The sequence below is a fragment of the Dasypus novemcinctus genome, chromosome 6, assembly GCF_030445035.2.
Source record: "Dasypus novemcinctus isolate mDasNov1 chromosome 6, mDasNov1.1.hap2, whole genome shotgun sequence".
NCBI classification, from domain to species: domain Eukaryota; kingdom Metazoa; phylum Chordata; class Mammalia; order Cingulata; family Dasypodidae; genus Dasypus; species Dasypus novemcinctus.
The window spans coordinates 92,168,931-92,186,766 of NC_080678.1; positions in this window are offsets into that span (position 1 = coordinate 92,168,931).

Sequence of the window (17,836 nt, forward strand, 5' to 3'; positions counted from 1 at the left end):
GTTTATCAGAAAAGAAATGGGAATGTCCTATCCCAACTAAGACAGACAAGGGGACTCTGGTGTGTCACTGAGCTTACACCCTTGTCTCTGGACTTTGGAAGGTTGATGATGTGTGGGTTTTACGATGGGGAGCCCTGAGACTGAGCCCCCCCCATCTGGAGGGAAACAGAAGCAGAAATGAAAGTCATCTTAGCACCCAGGGCTGGGGAGCCAGATCACCCAACTTCATACTACTCCCCACATATGTCTTTCTTGGACTATACCCAACTTGTCAGCAAAGTCTCATCTAAATATCGTGACCTTGCTTCAGCTATGCTGCCAGGAAAGGGGCATCTGTCTTCACTTAAGCCTGAACAGTTTAGGGGTATGAAGTCCCCTCAAGTAGGACAAGAGAGTAGGGACAGTCACACAGAAATCTAAAGGCAAAAGTGAATCTCAGGGATTCAAAAGGGTGGACTGTGGTCCTCTGAGAGTTTCTCCCCAGGGCCAAATCTGGTGGAGCTTTGTTTGACCTTGTAGAAGAACTACCAAAATGATAGGCTGTAGGAAGAATTGAATATACCTTTAGCAGGTCTGTGAAAGCTGGGTACCTGAGTTTTCTGTTCAAGTTGTCAAGAATATATGCCAACTTAGCCATCCTGAGAAGCTGGATATCCAGTAGCTCCAGTTCACCATCCAGCGGCATAAAGCCAGTGTGTCTCTTGAATGGCCCTTTGTTTGATTTCTTGAGTAGAATTCTTTTGGGACCTCTGTTGGACGAGTAGGCTAAAAATTTGGGAAATAGTGAAGTTAAATATTTTAGCAGAATTTCTCAGGGTCACCAAAGAAATGCAATTGAGTCCAGGCACTGAAAATGTACCTTAACTGTGTCACTGTTCTCGGGGAAGTGTAGCAAACAGAGAAGAGGGAATGCGAAATGTAAATCAATGGTTCATACAGTATGTACTCTTGTTTTGTCTGGCTTCTTTCATTCAATATAATTATTTTAGATTAACACATGTGTCCATCAATAGTTCATTTTTATTGTTGAATAATCCATTGTTTTCATATACCTCAGATTGTTTTATCCATTAATCTGCTAATGAACATTTATGTTGTTCCCAGTTTAGGGCTACAACAAATTAACCTGCTATGGACATTCATATATGCATTTTTACATAGACATGTGCATTCTTTTCTCTTGGGTAAATAACAGGTAATGGAATGGATTAATTATATTGGAGGTGTATATTTAACTTTGCAAGACACTGCCAAACCATTTTTCAAAGAATTCCAGTTCCTCTACATTCATTCTCACACATGGTATGGTCAGTGTTTCAATTTTTGGCCATTCAAATAGGTGTGTAGTGGTATCTCTTTGTTGCTGTGAGCGGTTCAGCGACTGGTTGACTTGAAGAGAAGGCAAAGCAGAACTTACAGAAATAAAGGACAGAGAGAGAGACACAAGAGAGGAGATAAAGATAGGACCAGGGGACTTACAGCTTCTGGAACTGAGGGCCTCGACCCTAATTTCCACCTCGTATTTAGTGGAAACTCCAGAGCAGCTGTTTGCTATTAGAGCTGCAACATCATCTATAATAATAGGGAACAACTGCAACATCTACAATAGAACAGGTATAATACTTACAATAAGGAACAGGTAAGCCAGTTTTCCACAACACTTTGTGGTTTTAATTTGCAATTCCCTAAAGACTAAGGTTGTTGAGCAAGCTTTTGTGTACTTATTTGCTGTTCTCATACCTTCTGTGGCAAAGTCTATTCAAATAATTTCCCATCAGGTTATTTTATTATTATTATTATATTTATTATTATTAAGTTTAGAGGGCTTTTTATATATTCAGGTTACAAGTTCTTTTTTCACATATTTGGTTTGCAAATATTTTTCACCAGTCAGTGGTTTAACTTTTCCTTCTTATAACAGGGACTTTTGAGGAGCAGAAATTTTTCATTTTGAAGGAGTCCAATTTATCAATTTTTTTCCCACAGGAATTATGCTTTTGGTACAATGAGAAGCAGTCCCAACCCGGTGATCAGAGAACTCAGAATCAGATCATACTTACTATTTGCACAATTTTCCCGACCCTGAATCCTTGTGTCATTCCTTGTGCTTAAAACCCTGTGTCATTAACTCTAGGATGTACGAAGCTTCTAACAGCCAAGTAGCTATGAGCTGGAGTAAGAGTTTCTGGAAATTCAAGCAGAGATTATTTCCTGGAAGCCCACACGATAGAGTAAGTGGAAAAAGAGAGAATGAAAGGGCGAATAACATCTCTTTAGTAGAGCACGTCATCCTCAAGGTCTCATTGCTCAAGCTCCGAGCTTGACTCCACCATGTGCTATCAATATCAGCCAGGGTGTTGACAAGGCCATGCTTTCGCTGAAGTCTGTAGCATTACCAGAGTGGCTTACTTGAATCCACGACTCAATTCTTGCCATCTTTCTCTTCCTGTCTCCTTCTTTCTTTTACTACTAAATTTCTTCTACCCACAAGGATTCCAATCAGATTGGATTAAGGCCCACACTGATTCAGTTTGGCCTCACCCTAATTAATAACATCATCAAAGATCTTATTTACAGATGGGTTCATAGCCACAGGACAAGGATTAAGACTTGAACATGGCTTTGTGACAGGCATGCTTCTGTCTAGAACAGGCTACCTCCTATACTCAGGTGCAGCCTATTAGGTGCTATCTTCAGGGGAGGTGAGCCCAGAGACTCCCTCTTTCCTCCAACCTCCCAAGCCACAAGACAGGGTTTCTCCACCTTTGCTCACTTGTGCCACATTCAGACCTGCTGCCTCATATGAAAATGCTCCTACATGGTACTCATTCACAATCTTACAGTCTTCAGTAGCTGGATATTTACACATAAATATATTATTTTAAAATAATTCTTACCTCTGATGGAAATTCTGGTGCCAAGACAAGTTAATTGGCCAGTGTGGGAGACAGTACAGGGAAGGAGCTTTGCCTTTGGGCCAGGGCCCAGGGGCTTGGCTTCAAATGTCTGCTGTAGAACCTGGAGCTCCCTGCGCTTGCACCTCTCCAAGCACAGAAGGAGGCAATCCCTTATACAGGGAGCCAGATGTGTTAAGAGCTCAGGCCAGCTACACCCAGGTTAAAATCTTGGCTCTCTCTGCAATGACTTTTGTAGCCTGAATTCACAACCTAATTTAGGACTATGCAAACTTCCCTGATGGAGCATTCAGCTCCAGCTGAATGCTTGACTGTTACAAGTATTTTGGCCCCCAAAATGTTAACTCAGTAGGTCTAGGAAGAAGCCTAGAAATATGTACTTTTCAAAAGCTGCCTCTGTTTCCTGGAAAGACTAAACCACTATGTACCTCATTCTTATTGAGTGTGATACAAGTCTTATCTTTTGGGCTTAAAGGGTACTTGGTAGAGTACCTTTTAGAGGACTTTTAGAGTATTAAGAATGTCCTAGAGAGAAAAAATGAGCTATGAAAGGGCAAGAATTAAAGCTTTTTTAAAATAAGCAAGATGGAGCTCTAAGGTTTCTTTATATTGAAAACAAAATTTCTAGAATCTGAGTTCAAGGCTAGCAGATCAGAATTCAGTTCTAGGCTCCAAATTCTGAGCGCTTGGACAGAAAGATGAGGTGAACTTTGCCCAAAGTGCAAAAAAGCTTAGAAAAGGAGTTGGAGTTGATCTGAGCACCATAAAGGTCCACAAGCACCTGTAGCTGTCAGGCTGTGATAAGTAAAGAGTGTCCCATGGTTTCCACTGGCTAAGGTGGCAGGTTTAGCTCCTAAGCTGAGAGCTTTAGAAAGGATTTAACCTCACATCCTCACTTGGGCAATTCAGTGCATTGTGTGAGGCACATGGGATAGGGGATATACATGTTGTAATCTAAATAAGTAAAGATGTCAGCTTGGGCTGACTCAAGTTTATTCACTGGTGCCAGTGCCAATATACCCCAAGCAACTTCTGCCCCTCAGCGGTGAACCCCTAGGGAAAAGCAAGAGTAAGTGCTGTTTAGTGGCATCTTCGGGGTACCTTCCCCATGTCCAGAAACAGAGCTGTGTGCATTTTCACCACCCCCACCTGAAAGATGGGCAGCCTAGGGGCTGAGGTCGGGCTCAATGGGAGGCTCGCCCCAGGTCACAGAGCAGAGTGGAGAGGCAGGATGGCAGGTGGAAAGATGCCCCACTCTCTCCTGCACAGTGTGCCCCTCTGCAAGTTAAATGGACTCAGTCACCTCAGTGGCCCAGGGCTCACCCACCTGGTGGTCTCAGAGGTGACCAACTCTCAAACGGAGCATGAGGTCCTGGGAGAAGCATATCTTCTCAGTCAGCCAGACAGCAAGCCCTGCTCTGTCCAGAATGGTCTTGGAGGTGCTGATTACAGCCAGGACAGGGTCACTTTACCTGAATGACAAACAACCAGACTTTAGTGAAACGTGTTGAAAACTGAAAATGTCCCCAAGAAAAATCGAGTTTTTCTTGGAAGGCAGTTTAGGATCTTGGTGGACCCTCAGCTCATCCTTGTCACCTTCCCCTCATCATCAGCAGATTCCAGAAGTGCTGTGGTAAGGGGCTGAGAAGACAGTTCAGTTCCATAGGATTCAGAGTCCGTGTGAGGGAATTCTCTGAATGGACTCCTTTTATTGGCTAAGTCTGTAGGGAGGTTGTTGTTTCTTCCCTGAAAACTTGAAGGAAAAGTATTCTAGATGTTGATGATCTCATGATTGATTTCCTTCTGAAAAAGCAAAGCAAATCGTTTATCGTATGGAGACAATTCGAGATCTAGGAAGCCCAGAGTCTCTCGGGTGAAGAGGGAAGAAAGGTGCACAGAAGGAGACAGCTGTGAGATGGAGGTGAGAGTATGAGCTTGGAATCACGTTGCCTGGAGCTCCTGCCTACTTGCCTGTGTCTTTAAGGAAGTCATTTAACCTCTCCATGCCTCAGTTTCCTCACCCAGAGAATGCGGATAATAAAAGCACCTACTACATGGGGAAGTTGTGAAAGTAAATGGATCAACACTTGTAAGTGCTTAGAACGAATACCTGGCACTTAGTATTAAGACAGGGTATTGTTCTGAAACCAGGTTTTATGGAACGCAGGTCTCAGGCACACTTTTTTTTCAGTACTGAACTTGAGAGGGAGATAGATTTCAGAAAAAAGTGCCAGTTATCCCTTCCTCTGATCACCTGCCCTTGGGCTTGTGCAGCAGAGATTAGCAGTGACTCAAGAGTTCACCCTGAACTCAGAACTTTTCTGGCAGGACTTTTGCACCACTAGGAATCGCCAAGATTTTCCCTGCCTTGCCCTGGGTCAGAAATGTGATAAGGTACATTCTTCTGGGAGGGACAAACCATGAGCCTTGAAAGTCAAAACATCGTGGAAGTGGATAAAATCTAGACTGGCTGTGTCACTATATGCAGGGGAGGAAGCAGAGGCAGAGGGGAGATGATAAGCACAAGAGGAAGAGGAGCAAAGAAAACTGGACTACAATCTGGTGTTGTCTTCACAACAAGGAAATACCACGCTCCATAACCCAGAACCAGACCTGACTGTTCATCTCGACTCTCACCATTGGTCCCCTATATCCTCAATGGAGTCACTGTGCTGAGCAAGACTAGAGCAGAGCTGGAGGTCCCTGATTTGATCATTCACTATTCTCCCACTACAGATAGGTTATCAAATTCCGTGGATTTTGTCTAAGTCCTGTAGGAGCTCATGATTTCATGTCCAACAGGATCCCTTATGGAAGAAAACCACACCAGGGAGTCAGGTTCTTTCAGGCTGGAAGGTGTGGAGGCCCTTTAGATTACCAGGTCAGGGACCATTAGTCCTAAGAAGAGAGGAGAAAACACCAACATCCACCCACTGAAATGTCCACAGAGCAGCCCAGCTTCAGAAAGGCAGTCATTCCCAGCCTCGGCAAGTGTCTACTGCCCAGCCCCTGTGTCCCACATGCAGAAATTCAGCTTTTCTCGGTCTCTGTATCTTCCGCCATTCCTCTCTCCACTAGCTGTGCTGTCCAATGGCTCCTTCTCACTCTGTGAGTCACCAAGGCTCATCCCTCTGCATGGGTGCCTCACTTTCAAGATTCAGGAGAAAGAGGATTGCACTGTGTCAAAATGGGTCTGGATAGAGCCACCCCCTGTTGCAACTCACTGCTCAGAAAACCTCAAGACTGCTGCATTGGGGTGGCATATTCATTTGAACTTCTGTGGCCATGGGCATGCCTAACTCTAGTCAGCATTGTGTAAGTGATAGCAGAGGGTGGGAGGAAGGCAAGGAACAACCATCTCATCAATAGAGTTTTGGACTTCTGGGAATATTGAACCTCTTTCTGGGTCATTTTGCACTTCATGAAGTGATAAACAAGCAGAATAAAAGCTCGTCATATTGGCCATTGACAAAATGGTTTCTTGCAAAATGTCCTTCCCAATCAGCCATACTAGGAGGAGTTTCTCTTCCCCCAGCAGGCGAGGGCAGACCCTCGTGTTATGTCAGCATTTAGACATTCGGCAGGGATGTGCAGGACCACCCAGGCTCCCACACGGCTGGCTGTCCCCTGTGTTGGCTGATGTCAAAGATGTTGCAAGATTTCTGTCTTTACCACTTACTTGACTGTGGTGTGAAGGGGTGGGGCCAGATTACAGTCTCGGAGGCAACATTTTGCAGCAATGTCCACATCTGGAGGAGAAGCCCATATTTAGGTGGGTGACCAGGGAGGTGATTTGAGGAAAATCTCCAGATCTTGTAAAATCTTCTGTGACTTTGGGAATCTTCTTTAATCTTCAGCTCCTGGTTTTTTAAAAAAGGAGATGATGAAGATATGCACCTAATAGTCATATGGATTTCAGTAGAGGTTGTCAAGCAGCCTGGAGTAGCATTAACCTGCTAATGAATTAAATGGCTGAAGAGAGTAATTTGGCAAGAAGAGTCTTCAATTTCTGTAACTGGCTTCTTCAGTTTTAGTAATGATAGAAAGCAAGTGAGGTCATCAGTGTGGCCGGATAAAAAACTTTGTTTAAATCCATTATTCCTCTTAGCTCCTTAATTGTATGCAAGATGTAGCTAAAATTGTGACTTTCATAGAGCTGCTCAGTAGCAAATAGTATGACTCTATGGGTCGCCCCATTTCCTTCCTGGGGTAGAACATACCTGTACTTTTATGGTGGGGACTTTGGCCCCTTGTATGGAGCTTCCTAGGCTGAGGGGTGGCCGTGGCGACAGCGGGTGACTCAGCTTCCTGTGCACCTGGCCTCCGGCCTGATCCTGAGGAAAGCCGGCCTGGGGCGCACCAGTCTGGCCTCGCCCCCTCCCAGGATGAGCAGGCGCCGAGGTTCTGTGCCCAGAGGGCAGCCCCCCCTGAGGTGGCTGGCCTCATGCTTCCATCCTGGTCATACTTGGCACGCACCCCAGCTGTCTCATGGCCACTCCGACAACTGCCACCAAGAGCTCAGGGCCAGCTGCTTTCACTCTGGGAATGGGGAGGAGAAGCACCTTCTTCCAGTAGATTTCTGGGGATCGGTGGATCTCAAAGTTGAGAAATCCATACTCACATGTACCCACTGAGAGAGAAAACACTCCGGAAGATACACCTGAGATGGCATATTGAGGAAGCAGGCCAAACTCTACTCTTTCACAATCTAGGTATCCACATCCAAAATACATACAGAATATTAATAAAATTCTACATGTGTTCACGTGTGATTTAAACTCTATCTCATGCTCCTTTAAGTAAAATCAAAATAAGGGAGATCAGCAATGAGGCTTGATAGGTACAGATAGACTGGGTCTGGAATTTGGCAGAATGTTCTTAACATCAATTGCATGTGATGCATTGAAAATGCTCAATTATGGGAGTGGGGCTGCCTTACTTCAGAATATATGATGCTGGAGGGCTCACAATTATCTGAAAGAAAAATCCCCAGAAATAAGATGTCAACAACTTCATTTTTGTAGCCCATATTGATGACTATGAAAAACTCTTTGGCATCAATAAAAGTTGAGTGATTGCCTTTTCCAATTGTCCCAAATGAGAAGCAGACCTGAAAAAGGCACATTTCTGCCAAGGGATATTTCTCTTAATTATCCGTGAACCTCATTTGCTGCAGGGTTTGGTAAGCAGCTGAAAGCCTTTTCCTCTCTCTAACCCAACCCCATGTAAATGCACATGCTCATATCCACATGCATCTGCACACCTGTACATAAAATTTACACCCATGAAGATAAACTAACAGAGCTAGGCTGACAGAGAAAGATGATAATTGGACTTGCTAGCTACAAATCTGGAACGGTGCACAGAACAGATAAAAAATCTTTGCCCAAAGCTTTATCACACTGGGGCCCAGTTTGCTAAGAGGTCCTCAGTCTTTTGTGTTTGGATAAATGAGGTTTTGAATTACTCAGACTGACTTGCCTTCTAAAACCACACAGAATCCTTCTTTTCACAATAAAACCTCAAGATTCCTAAATCTCAAAGAAGTAAAAAGGCCAAGTCCCGTAGGACCAAAATAGAAAGAGAAGGAAGAGGCAGCCAAGAACATTATTTCCCAGCTTACAGAGCCCTGCCTCCCTGTTCTCATGCTGATCCTGATTTGAGAAGGAGGTTAAGGGTTCATTGTAAGCCCACCAAGATTAGAAACTTGAGGCCAAGCAGCGACTGCTGAACGCTGAGTTGAGCGGGGTTGAGGATAGTCTGTGTCCTTTCTGAACCAAGGCAAGGTTGTATCTTCTCTGTGCTTAAACTGAAGGAGCCAAAGATAATTTTCTGAAAGTCTATGATTGCTAAGAGCAGATGGTGATGGGAAAAAAATGATGCTTCATCTCCCTGAGGGACTGGGAAATGATTAGATTACCATTTCAAGACAGAAACCTTCTGGCATGATGTAGTATTTGGACTAAATAGTGGAAAACTGAATCAAAAGCAAATTTGTTGAGTTTGGATGTTGGGGGAAGCTCTTTCTCTTCTCCCAACTTGACTTTCTTCTGTTGATTCATCACATCTACGATTCCTAACCCTTTTACCATATGGCTGCTATTATTCTCTTTATCTTCTCACATCCCCCTTTTCCTTATTGACATCAATGAGTTGGTCCCATATGCTAACAAGCAGGAGAGTGTTGCTCAAGCCACAAAAGTGACAACCACACTCCAGGCCCCAAGCCACATACAACTCACTGGTCTTCCCCAATCTTCTTCTTTGTCCTCGTTCTATCTTGGTGAGTACTTGGAATCAACTGAACCAAAGCAAAGTTCTACCCTCTCTAGTGTCCTTAAGTAAAAATCAATTTTCTTAGCCTCAGTTTTTTCATATGCAAGATAAAACCCACCTATATGGATTAAATGATATGTTTCAGAATGAGTGTTCACAGAAGGCAGAATTCAAAGATGGCTCCATGGTCTCCTCTCCTGCTCCTCTTGTGGTAATGTTACTTTTCATAGAAAGAGATGCTGCAGCTGTAATTAAAGTTACTTATCTATTGACCTTGGATCCAAGTAAAACTGACCTAATCAAACGAGCTCTTTAAAAGCAGAGTTTCTCTGGCTGGTGGCAGAAGAGAAAGCCAGAGGGATTTGAAGCATAAGAGGGTCTGGAAGTAGGGGAGGTTCTCTGCTGTCAAGGTGGAGAAGTTCATGGGGCAAGAACCCAAGAGCACCTTGAGGCGCGCCTGACAGGAGATGGCTAGGAAACAGGGACCTCAGGTTTTGTTTGTTTGTTTTGTTTTTAAAGATTTATTTTATTTCCCTCCCCTTCACCCCATTGTCTGCTCTCTGTGTCCATTCACTGTGTGCTCTTCTGTGTCCGCTTGCATTCTTGTCATGCGGCACTAGGAAACTGTCACTTTTTTTGTTGCATCATCTTGCTGTGTCAGCTCTCCGTGTGTACGGCGCCACTCCTGGGCAGGCTGCACTTTTTCCGCACAGGGTGGCTTTCCTTGAGGGGCTTACTCCTTGTGCGTGAGGTTCCCCTACATGGGGGACACCCCTGCGTGGCATGGCACTCCTTGTACACAGCAGCACCATGCGTGGGCCAGCTCACCAGATGGGTCAGGAGGCCCTGGGTATCAAACCTTGGACCCTCCATACAGTAGGCAGGTACTCTATCAGTTGAGCCACAACTGCTTCCCTAGCGACCTCAGTTTTATAGGTGCAAGGAACAGAGTTCTGCCAACCTGAATGAGCTCAGAAGCAGATTCTTCCCAAGAGTTTGATTTTAGTCTTGCAAAAACCTAAGCAGAGGACCTACTCAAGTCCACTCAGACTCCTGATGTGCAGAACTGTAAGAAAATAAATGGATACCGTTTTAGCCCCCTCGGCTTGTAATTTGTCACAGCATCAAAAGAAAACTAGTAAAGATTGGGTAGTAGAGTACCACCATAACAAATACCTAAAACATGGAGTGGTTTGGTAATTGGGCAATAGGTAGAGGTTGGAAGAATTGTAAGGAGCATGATAGAAAAAAGCTAGAATGCCCTGCACAAGCATTTTTCCTTTTTACTTACTATCCTAGTCAGTCTCCTTCAGGTTGGGAGCAAGCACCTGTCTTGAAGATCAGTGAGAACGCAGAACATGAGGACATGTCAGTGGTCTCTCACAGAAGAACGAGTGGTACATAAGCCAATTTTAGACATGCCTGCATCTCTCTGGTTTTGGCCCACAGTGTCTAATTCAGTAATCACCCTCATGTCACTCCCTGTTCTTAATGTTTCAGGAAAGGAGTTGGAGATCAGAAAGGTACAGGGAAAAAAGCTAAGTCTCTGTGAAGTTTGTCTAGCAATGGGGCTTGCCTGTGGTGTGTAGACTTTGTGAGCTCTGAGGGACTCATTTCACCAAAATTCACCACAAAGCATGGCATAAAATGCACCCGGGGCACCAGGCCATAAAGGGCCCCGGCTCTGTCTGAGGTACCCTCTCAAAAATCACTCAGCAACACTTCTTTAAAATAAGTGGAAATAAGGAACAGGAGGGGACACTTTGTTTAACATCTGACCCCTTTTAAAAGTTTATCATTGTTTCCTTCAATTCACTTTCCTTCCTTTGCTTCCTGTACATGAAGAAAGTTCACACTCACATATTCAAAACACATCATAGCCCAGAATATGCCTGATGTCACCCATGAGTACCTTCTGTGTGGGGAATTCCATCTCAGAGATGGTGTTTCCCTTAAAAGCCATTGAAAATGTAAGCCGCTGTCCTGCCCCATTAATGCACTGACCATCCCACTGGCCTCGGCACATTCGGCATACGAATGAGAGAGGAGCTGGAGCGGGCAAAGACCAGGAGAAGGAAGCAGCAGAAGGACCTGTCCCCTGACGGTTTCCCAGATGGTGATTTAAATTGTTCTGAACCGTCTGAGATAACATTGATCTTACAGCTTTTTATACTCTCCTTACAGACTTCTTAATTTTTATAAATAAAAGTCTTCAAAATGGGTTTTCCATAAAGGTATAAGATTACCCCTGGAAAGAGGAGAAATATTTATGCAAAAATTTTGCATGAATATTTTGCATCTTCATGCAAAATTAAACATAAAATATTTATTTTAAAATTAGCATATTCTGTGTATTATTTTTGGATTGAAAAACAGACGAGGGCTGTGTTCATTCTTTTGGTTATGTGATTCCCTCCTATTGAGAACAAATCCTTCATCGCTTTTGTCTGCTTTCCTCTATACCTACTGAGCTTTGCACTCAAACATCACCTCTTTGAAGATGTTTCTTACTCTCCTCTTCCTCCCAAGAAGCATTAATCGATCTCTGCTGGTGACTTGATAACATATTTCATTTGCCACAGCTGCAGCATTGCTTACCCTCTAATTATCTGTGTAAACCACGCCTGTACAGTCACTCAAGCACTCCATCAAGACCTATAGAATCTATAGATGTCATGGGAGAGCTGCTGGTGCTAAAGGGGGGATAAGCTGGGCAAGTACATGACAGAAAACTCTGGAATGCCTGGAAGAGCCAGAGTAATCAAAAGTAGAGTAAATAAGTCTTTCTCAAGACGGTGTGTTGAGTGATTTGGAAAGAAAGAGCAGGTGCCCTGCTGGATTTTAGGCTCACACGCAGAGCTGGGAGGCTTAGTTGGATGGAGTCACATCCATTCCCATGTCACACAGGCTGGGAATAAGCAAGAACTCAATTTTCAGCCTGATACTCTTCATGTATGCTTGCTCTTTCCATGAAGGCAAAGCTATAACTGGGGGAAAGCACTGTCTCCAAGAGAACTCCCCTTGTTTTCTGAGAAGGAACTTGCACTGCAACGATAGCTTCATCCATCCAACCAATTATCATTTAGTAAGCACCAGCTGGAGGTTAGAGCATTGCTAGGTTTTAAGAATAGAGTACAAATTCCTGAACTCTTGGAGCATACACTCCTCTAAAGGAAGAGAGAATGAAGTCCTTTTGAGAAGTTCTCTTATATCCAAGGGGGGAAAAAACAGTGAAAACAAGTGAGACAGGGGTAGGGGAGAGGACTACAAAGGGCAAGTTTGAACATTCCTTCAATAGTGGTGGCACACCAGCAGACCTGGGAAATGTCCCTCTGGGTAGCAGTCCCAGGGAATATCCAGGGAAAATGTTCATCTCAGGATTTAACTCTGAACTTGGGCTGCAAGGATGTGACTCAAGAGGGAGCCAAGGTTACTTTAGTTGGGTGGGATGTTAGTATGTAAGGAGTCACCACTGAGGCATTGTGTAAGCAGAGAGGGCCTGAGCTGCAAGCCGGCTTTCCTCAATCCACAGGAACAAGCAGAGTTGGGAAAGAATTCCTTAGCCAGTTTCCAAGGTACAAACACCAAAAAGCTAATGTTACCAGAATGGATTTATTGGGCAACTGGGGGAAAAGGCACTACTTAGGATCAAGGAAGGAGTGATCAATTCTACTCCATTCAGGTAGGAAAGAATAGATATTTCAGAGAGGAGGTTAACATGTCAGCTAAGTCAGGAAAAATGAATATGTGCTTGTCACATAGAAATGGATGGGATAAGAGAAATCCTGGTAGAGAAATCTCTATGACCAAAAGCAAAAGCATAGCAGCATAAAGTGGGCCAGGACACAGGCTTTGAGAAAAGACACTGTGAGAAATAAGATTGGAAAGACAGAGAGGGCCAAACCTCAGAGAGCCTTGTAGCCTGTACTGAGAAGCTTATATTCCACTGGATAGACTGTTTAACCAGAGAGCAATGATCTCATATCCCCTGAGGGTCTTAGGTCATATCCAAAATGGAACCCTGTGTGCACGACTTATTTGAAACACTGTGGATTATCTTCTTAAAATATTGATTTTATCTTCTACTTTATAATATATTGTTCTTTCTTTTATTATTAAAAAATAGGTCTAAGTATCAAGTAAAATTGATACTCCAGAAAGATACAGCAAATTTCTTCAGAGGTTTCAAGTGCCCCCAGAACACAGAGAAGTACCCCCAGTTGTCCATGGAACTCAGTTTGAGTCTTCAAAGGTCACTCAACATTTTAGAAAGTTGCGTGAACACTTAGAACGTGAGATCTGGGGTTGAAGAGAAATGGGATAAAATACAAAGTATATTAGGAAGGAAACTGTCAGGAGAGGTGGCTGGTTGAAAGTGGGGGTGAAGGAGAAGAATTGGGTGAATAAGGAGATTCGGGAGGTTGGTTTTGATGCCTTTTACTTGGCTAGGGAACATAGGAGAATCAAAACAAACATGAGCTGGCGAGGGCGGACCAAGGGGATGCTTGGCTTATGTCTGGGGATGTTAAATTTGATCTGTGTCCATGGAACATCTGACTGGAGATGTCTAGGAAGACAACGAGTCTGGTGTTTAGGAGTGGACTATGCTCAAGGTAATATTTGGGAGTCAATGGATTTGCATGGGGCCAGAGGAAATATGTGGCAAGAAAACCCGAGGAGAAATACTAAGGTATCAGGGCCACCTGAGCGGGTTGGAGGTATAGGGATACATGAGAGGTTTTCCTTTCCCCTAGGAATGCATAGGCTGGGGAAGCCAGGAGCGACCACCCTATGTCCACACAAGGCAGTGAATGTTACATGGTGGGAAGAAAACGCCACAGGAGTCCAAAGTTGAGGAGAGTGATTTCAACTGGGAAATTGTGGAGCACTTTGTGCAGAAAAAGGGTGGACGGGTCTCAACAACCTGAAGTGTAGGTGAGGATGGAGTTCTTTGTAAAAGGAAAGGCTTTTTGCAAAAGGACTCTTGCAAAAAAAGGCTCAGGCAAAAGGGACCAACACATGAGCAAAAACAGGGAATAGTTGGGTTTACCTAAGGCAGGGGGTTCAGGTGAAGACGTACAGCTGAGGCTAGAAAAGGTACGTCAAAGCCAGCTTGAAAATGACCAGGAAGTTTGGACTGATCCCTGAAGGCAAAGGGGAAAGTACAGAGTTTTATGAGCAGGAGAACACCAAGTCCAGGGATCTGTGTAGTGTTGCTGAAATTCACGAGAGGATTTAGAGGTAGAGACTGGTGACTACCGGGGAGGTGGCTGCTCTAAAGGGCAGGAGGAGAGGCAGTGAAGGCTGGTATTTCAAATACCTAATGGTGCCCACCATTCAAAACAGATGCCTGCCAGGAAACCACGCATGTAACAAAGATGAGCCCTTGCCAGAAACTCAGCAGTGGAGAGAGGGAGGAGGAGCAGCTACAGAGTAGAGCCAACAGGCTCCTGTGAATGATAGAATGTAAATGAGAGATTCCAATGGCTGCTGTAATGGTTATGATGTCATGTCAACAAACAAGGCAGAAATGATTTCTTGATAAAACATAGGTCTGCTCTTCACATGTGCTTTCATGGGACAAGAAAGAAAAACGAGGGGCTTCAGATGCAGAGACCCTTGTGGGCCAGGAGCATCTGGGTCACTGGGAAGCACTGCTGGTTTCAATTTCCCATTCGCACACTTGGCACAGGTTTCCGCCTCTGCGCCATTCCCTCTCCATAACTGTGGGGCAGTTTATCTTACTTTTCTGTAGCGGTAAAGCCAACCAAAAAAAATGTAAAAACCAAAGAAAATAAACAGTTACTTTCCCATTAACCCTAAATGCTGATGGAGAGAGGAGGAGGCAAAGGCATTTCAGAGGCCCTGCCCTGCCAATTTAAGGTTCAGCAGCTGCTAATTTACCTTGGACAATGGACTTCCAGAGCCAGAGGAGATGGGACCACCCACGCTCTGTGGGCAATGGGGGCTCGCTCCTCTCCATGGTGTCCTGGGAAAGGCTGCAGTGTGGGCCTTCGCCCCCCATCGCAAAGCTGTGAGACCAAGCTGCAGTCGAGGTGCCGGAGGTGTTTGGCCACATTCATCTCCTCAGTCCCTTTCCTATTCCCAGCCAACAGGAAGGCCCAAGAATGATGGCATTCCTTACCAAATGGTAGTGCCGCCTCTGCTTCTATACTTCTGACTAGAGGGACCACAATTCCTCCCCAGAGGGAACCCGCCATCTTTGAACCTTCCTGATTCTCAGAGGTTCCTCTTTTCATTTCACTGAGCTCCACTTCCCTCTAGCTTCTGCCCATCCATCCCTTGTTGAGGTACCAAGAGGTACTGCAGCTTGTAGTGGGTTCCTTCTGCAATTTTTGTAGCAGTGACTTTATGTTGCTAGTGCATGATCTTGGGCGATGCCCACAAAAAGGCAGATTGGGATAGGCAAAGACCCTAATGACTGGAGACACTGAACTGAACATTGTCTACTTTCTGTACATTTTCTTTGAGCCTCTGTAATGTCTCTCCCACCAGTAAGTTCCCTTGGTAAGTTGATGATGTTTGTTTGTATGTTGGGGGAAATTCTCCCTCCCTATTCCAGCCATCTCTCCTCTTGGGTCTAGCAAGTCGTCTTGGCAGGAAACCAACTCTATGAAATACAAGCATCTTATTTGGGGAGGAGGGAGGTCAGTGTTCATTTATTTCTGCTCATTGGACTTGGCTCAGCAGATGCAAAGCTGACTTCAAGGTTATTTTTCCCATTTTTCTTCTGCTGCATTCTATATGCAGGTCACTCCTGACCAGGGAAAATTTAAATGGAAAGGCCACTTGGTCCTCTCCAGCCTTGCTTCCCTGCTTCTTTTATACTGTGGACAGAGATCCTCAGTCATCCATAACTGGTACTGCCCCTCCAAACTGAGGGATTTTTTAAAAATTATTTTTTATTTTTAAAGAAGTTTTAGATTACATAAATGTTACATAAAAAATATAGGGGATTCCCATATGCCTCAAGCCCTCCTCTCCCACACTTTCTCACATTAACATTTTTCATTAGTGTGGTACATACATTTGTTACAATTGATGAACACATACTGAAGCATTGCTACTAACCATAGTCTATAGTTTACATTATAGTTTATTTACACTCTGTCCCACAGAATTTTATAGTTATGACAAGATATATAATGGCCCATATCCATCATTGCAATGTCATGTGGGACAATTTCAATTCCAAAAATGCCTGCATATTATACCTATTCTTCTCTCTCCCTCCCCTCAGAACCTCTGGTGGCCACTACCTTTATATCAATGACAAAAGTTCTTCCATTGCTAAAATAATAAATCTATAATAGAACAATAATAAGTCTACTTTAGACCATTGTTCATTTCCCAATCTTGAGGATTTTTGACGGTGATGCCCCCTCTCTTTCTAACGGAGAGGAGGCTTAGATCCCATGGGGCAGATGGGTGGAACTATCTTGCTGGCAGTTGCAAACACTCTGTTCCTTGGGATGGGTGCTGTCCATCATTGTCTCCTTCAAATCAAGGGATTTTTATAGGGGACTTCAAAATCATCTCATAACTCCCAGGATCTATATCTTCCTATGGATTAGAGAGATATCCCCCATACCTTAACATCCTCCTTTACTTTAATCTAGAACTTGTCATATTTTGCATATATTCTTCAGAGTCCTTTGTTGAAGGTGAGGTTTTTTCTTAGTTTATTAATGGCTAAGAATCCTTCTCTTTATTGGGGTCTTTGGACCATTTGCGTGCATTCCAAGAGGGGAGTTATGTAAAGATGTACTTCATCTACAAGCACCCTAGGAACTTCTGTTTTTTTGTTCCACAGTATTATATTTGGCACAGAAAAATCTATGAATATTATTTCTTTATTATTGCTAACTGTATCTTTCATTGATAATATAACATTCTTCCTGCTGCATTTTTTCCCCCACTGAATGCTGCTTTTTATAAGAGTAGCTTTTTCATCCTTTTTGGGGAGAGCTTTGAATTAGGATCTTTCTGTGTCTTTCATTTTAAGTGTTTTATTTTGGCTATATTTATTAACCTAAAAAGAAAATATATGATGAATATATATATACACACACACATATATATATATTCATTTGCAATTTTGTTCTTAATTCTGTCATCTTATTTTACACTTTGTTCTCTGGTATGCTTTTATTCTTTCCTTTGTGCATTTCCTAAGAAATTCCTAGGAAGATTTTCTTTGTTTTTATTTCTCCAGTGATTTGGAAGCATATTTCCTGTTTCGGATTTATTCTGGTATCCTTTAAGACTTTCCAAAACATGCACCTTCCTTTGTTTTCTCTAATTGTCAAATTCAAGAAAATTTAATAACTTTGACCCCCACATTAGATAAGGAATTTTCAGATGCTTTCTCCTTTGGTATACGCCAGTGTGATTATTTTTATTAATTTACTGTTTAAATGGCATTTACTTTCCAATTAATTTATTTTATTTTTGCAAACAATTTTGACTTTATATTTCCTAAACTATTAAATATTTAGTTCTAAATGTGTATCTGGCAATAATGCTAACCATAGACCTTTTATATTATGTTTATCCCATTCTTAAATACTTGCCTTTGATTTATTTCTCACTCTATCAATAAGTTCTTCAAGGAAAGCACATGG